Here is a 6,000-nt window from a genome sequence, read left to right on the forward strand (position 1 = left end):
CGAAATAAACAAATACACAATGACGCAGAGAAACACAGAAACACAGATACACATCCTATCCTATATCATATATATATATATATATATATATATATTATATTTAAACAGAAAATACACAACCAGATCAGTAGACGTGTGCAAATTTTTCAAATAATTCATGATATATTATATATATCTATATATATATATAATATATATATATATATATATTATATATATATATATATAATGAGTCACGAGTTATGTAATATACGATAGCAACAGCTGTACACACATATAGCGTTTGCGTACTGATCGTGGATGTGTATGAGTTTGAACCTCTAAACTCGAATATTTTCTTCTTATGATTTTAAACACATCATCCACTTAAGGGTAGTAACAAACTTTAAACTAGCGTCAATTTACTTAACATTGCTGAGCACAGGGTTTCAAGATATGTATCCTATTATTCGATGAGACAATTTGTGTCTACTCTTGTGATCAGAGACGCATAGACCGGACGCAGGCGGTGACTGGCAAACGGGCTGTTATTGACGTATGAGGGCGGAGTGATCAATTCCTGGCGCAAGGATCCCTGAGAAAGAGGAAAGAACTTCAACAATGGCTTCAGAGGGCGTTATATTTGTCCGTATAAAATGAAAAATGATATGCGTTTCGAAGATTAGCATATAAATTACTATCTATTCGTTACATAAGAGAATTCCTTTGATTGACGGTTGTGTCACCAGGTGTTGAATGCGTATATATTGGTGTAAGGGTCTTTTGTCTTCAGTCTCGGTCGAAACTCCACAATGTCCACACAAGTATTTTTTATGTGTATATTCTCCAAATCTTGTGATGCAGTTTTATAAATCTTGTAAGTCATTTGCCTTTTGAAAATGCGTTGTAAGGGGGGAATTGTGTAAATAAAAGTGGTGAGTTTCGAGGGTGCACAGTACGCTCGTGGGGTGTGACGACCACCGCATACCGAATATTATCGCTGTTGTGTATCATTGAATCATCAATTCTCGAAGTTCAGTATAGATTGTCAGTGTCAGTGTTCAAATCGTGGTGAAATTTGCATATTTGTATTTTTGGGGAATTTTTTGCTGTTTTTGGTAAAAACAATATTCTCTGAAACCGCTTGTTCGATTTCTTTGAAATTTGATATGCAGTTTACTTAGGGTGACTTCAGTTTGATTTGTTCAAATCGTGGTGAAATTTGCATATTTGTATTTTCAAGGCAATTTTTGTCGTTTTTTGTCAAAAATTCTTTAAAAATCTTCTTCTTCAAAACTACCGGTCAGATGGCTTTGATAGTTGGTAAATAGGTCCCAAGGGATGATCTATTTCAGATTTGTTCAAATTGTGCAGAAATATGTAAATTGGTATTTTAAGGCAATATTTGCCATTGTGGTCAAAAAATGTGTTTTTCAATATTTATGCTGTAAACGAAAAGAATTCACCAGCTTTGTATTGTAGCAAACTTTATCACGAGGCGTTTTGATATTGATTTCAGTGACAATATTTTGATAGGCGGTGATTTCAATATACGAAAATTGGCATGGTAACATACTGAGTTTGATGAAAGAGTGATTTCCTGTGTATTTGCTCATGTCATCACATGACAAACTGAAATGAGCATGTTTTCAGGTTACTAGACAGATTTTCTGCACACACATACACACACACACAAACACGCATATATGTCTTCAGAAACATTGAGTCCGATACAGCAGCTGTATACAAAACAGTCAAATTGATATTTTGTTAAAAGAAACTTTTATTGTGTCCCTTAAAGAAACAAGGTTAGGTAACACCACAGGCTGGCAGATTAATTGATTATATAGAAATGGAAACTATTCAATGCAAATTATAATTATCATTTTAATATATATACAACAATAAAAAGTGTTATATGAAACTAGAAAAAAATGGTATAAAGTTAAATATCAAATGAAGGATGAATTGTTAAAATACACATGTTACCGTATCCCTCTTCAACTTTGAATTCAGTAACAGATATTATTTGTCAAAAACATGTCTGCTACCGTATTCTAAGGAAAATACGATGGATTAAGAATAGGCAACCACATTCGATACACAAATCTGATAATCACATAATTTTAACATTATCTTTATTTTACATTTTTTATTTCCTGCAGTATTTGACGTGGCTTTCAAACGATATCAGAATTAGTTTTCCCTTAAATCATTTTATTGGTTTTAGCAAAGACAAGCGACCTAACGGCCGATATACCTCCGCTGTGTTTATGTAGAGAATAACTATCTTGACACATGTTGATGGAGTAGGTGGAAATCTTAGATACCTTATTTCAGTGGCCAGAAAAAGTGGCTAAAATAACTGCAAAAACGCACGATTGAAGATGTGAATATCACATTGGATCATCTCAAAGAACATGTCAACCAAAGCTATCTGACGAGAAGTATTTTGAGAATGAAATTTTCTGACAAAGAATGGTATAATTGCCCCAAGAAATAAAACTTGAAGATTTCACCAAAATTTCAATAAATTATATGTTAAAATATTCCTTTGGAACCTGTATACCAAATATCAAAGATATCGGACTTCCAGTTTTTGAGAAACAATTTTTTTTGACCAAAAATGGCAAAAATTGCCCTTAAAATAAAATATTGCAGATTTCATCATAATTTAAATATATCATATTACTTTTATTTGTAGAAACCTGCATATCGAATTTTAAAGCTTTCGGACCAGTAGTTTTGGAGATATACATTTTTTGACCAAATATGGCAAAAATTGCCCCAAAAAAAACAAAATTGCAGATTTCATCATAATTTCAATAAATATCATTAAGTTTATCTGTAAGAACCTGTAGACAAAATTTCAAAGCTATCAGATGAGTAGTTTTGGAAACACACATTTTCTGACCGAAAATGGTAAAAAATTGCCCCAAAATTACAGAATTACAGATATCATCAGAAATCATATATACTTAGTTTATCTGTAAAAAACCTACATACCAACTTTCAAGCTATCAGACCAGTCCTTTTTATTGAAAATGTAAAAGACTGACTGACTTGACGTCCTTTTGACCATAGTAAATGCGCCGTCGTGATGTTATAGTAATGCGTGAATTTCAAACGCGCAATAGAGATCTTGTTTAATTTTTTAAGTTTTGAAACACCTACGATTTTACTTGTTCTCAGTACGCCAATATTTATTCAATTAAAATGCCATTTTTGTTAAAAAGAGGAGGAAATACGAGCCTCACACACTCAATTTGCTTGTTGTTTCCTGACCCATCGATAAAAGGATTGTCTCTGTTTCTAATCGTTTGAAACACGAGCATTTAGGACAACGATAATCATTAAAGTGTTATTTATAAAAAAGTGATAAACTTAAAAGCAAATGCAATGATCTCACGTTGGTACCCATAATCTACTTTCTCAGAAAGTAGATTAGTGAAATCATTTAAGAAGTTCTACGGTAGATACGGAGATGTTGTATCAAAATATGACCTGTCTGTTACTCAAATGATGAGTGACAGCATACCAAATTTTGACTCACAAAGGTAATTGGTGAATTCACCAAATAACAATGGATTTGTCGCTTTGGGTCAATCTTGACAGGTGCGGCTAGCTGGCAGGGTACGCTAACCCATTCCGGGCACCTGGTACCACCATTATTTCGTGGTTCAAGATGACCCCATTGCCTTTGTCATTTTCGATATATTCTTGGACCTGGTAACTTCTTAGTTACCTTGAATGATAACGATTATTGGACCTGATTTGATGTCTATTGCCTTGAATAAGTTATACAACATCCATAGCAAAAACAGGGAAATATACGTAAAAATTCTGAAATGGAAAAAAAACACATAACAGCAAATAAAAGGAGACTAAGCTTTGATAATTAAGTTTCGTCCATTGTATACGAAAACGGTTTTATGCTTCGTATCACTTTTTTCGTCGTAATCTTTATTTCTTTTGTGAGAATTTTTGGCGTATGAAATGCTATTGCACATCATTTCCACAAGTGTCAGATTTGGCCACAGCATCAAGAGTTTACCAAATACAGTATGTTTTACTGAAAGGACGAGGAATCACGTGATATTACGTTTCCAGTTTTTCAGCCCACTTTTTCCCTTTCTGTATAAACTTGGAAGATAACATCAAAAAGAAATTCCTTTGACTTGTAAGCTACAAAGGGGCATACAGTGCACCTCAGTTAATCTCGATCAATGGTCTTTTGCACACGGGATTAAGGTTTATCCTGTTTGCGTTATTCATTAAAAAGTGCCAAGCCACATTTTGCCGCGCATCAAATGCAATCTGAACCGAATCCCATGAGGGTGTGAAACTATCCTGTCCCTTATTTGCCTTTTGCAACGATGAGTAAACTATCACACGTTACGGTGACCGGTCCACAATTGCTGCATTCAAACGGGGTCACGGAAGTTTTCACGACGAAAAAGCGTGTTTCAATTGTCGGCGCTGGAGTCTCTGGTCTGGTGTCAATCAAAAGTTGTCTTGAAGAGGGTGGGCTTGAGCCAGTTTGTTTCGAGAGGCATGACAAACTTGGTAAGTGACATTTTAGAAGACGCGGACTGACATAAAAGTTGTGAACGGCGAAGAAAGATTGGTAGTCGAAAAAGTAGCCTAGTTCAGCCTGTGCAGTTTAGGAGTATCTTGGCCGAGGTTTTCAAACGTGCACAAAAATCCATCATATAAATAGACGCGACAAAAAACGTTAACAAAAGTCATCCGGCTCTATAAGTTGTACACAAGTTTCCTCTTCAACAAAAACATGTGAGGACAGGACACGTCGACACCGTGATAGTTATAGGCCTATTATGCGTGATCATATGGACAAGTTCATTCCATTTACGCTGTATGCATTCGAGAGAACTTCTGCATTTTTTTAACTTTAATATGATATAGACCTTGGCCCGGTGTACCATGTAAAATACAAGTCATGGCTCTGATAACTTTTAGCCGTAATGCGGTAAAAAACGAGTAATTACGTCTAACAATATGAATGGATTGACTTTTATAAGCGGTGGTTAACTCGATGATATCGCATTTGCGCTGCCTTTGGTTGTTAAGAGGCGTCGATCCGACACTCAGGCTGTATATAGATACTCCTCCCACATATTCGATGATTATGAAAGAAATATCGTTAGCAAACCCTTTATTTTACCTCATCGTCCTCATTGCAATGGCAATGATCATCGATTATTAGAATAACATCTCCATTCCAGCTTTTGCCCATACACATTTTGAAGCGGGCACTAAGGCTGGTAGGAACGCAAACAAATTATCTCCACTTTATCCCAAATTCTACACTTGACTCTTCTAAGTATTTCTCTGCACTCCCACCTGGTCAGTCCACAGGGACTGGATTTTTCGGTAGTTGAGTCCATCGTCCAATGAGTTGAAATGGATACCAGCAAACTATTAAAGTGCATTTTATGTTGTAAAATACCAAAGTCACCATTTTTGGCCAAAAATGAAAACAAATTCATTGCGACACACGATAATTTCGTGTATTTAAGCTCTACAGTCCCTCAAACCACGGCCATACATGAACGCGCTCGCGGTATGTCCGTACGCTCAAAGCTGACATTGTAAGGTATGCATTACACGTCAGCGAGGAGTGCTACGCTTGCAATCTTGTCGATCGGTACGACGGTATGACATGTATCAATGGTCCAGTTCAAGTTACTTGAATGGCAACAAAACTGATGTTTTCTCCTCTGTTATGGACAAGGGTCCGGCATTCGCAGGTGCAGAATATTTCGGCCAATGGGACATAACACTCAAACAAAAACTAACCAACTTCGCCTGTTAAGCGCTAGCGTTCCCGGGACAAGGATTCGCTCCGCCCGTACCCCGGCCCTTACCTCGATCCCAGCTTTGTACCATGGACGTAGTAGGAGTCTACTACCTCCATGTTTGTACCTAGCCGGCGGTTAACTGTTTTTATCTTTTACCTAATGTAAGACTAGTATATCCATGTGAGATATTATGTGGTCC

Source organism: Ptychodera flava, assembly GCF_041260155.1.
Source record: "Ptychodera flava strain L36383 chromosome 3 unlocalized genomic scaffold, AS_Pfla_20210202 Scaffold_26__1_contigs__length_13983176_pilon, whole genome shotgun sequence".
NCBI classification, from domain to species: Eukaryota; Metazoa; Hemichordata; class Enteropneusta; family Ptychoderidae; genus Ptychodera; species Ptychodera flava.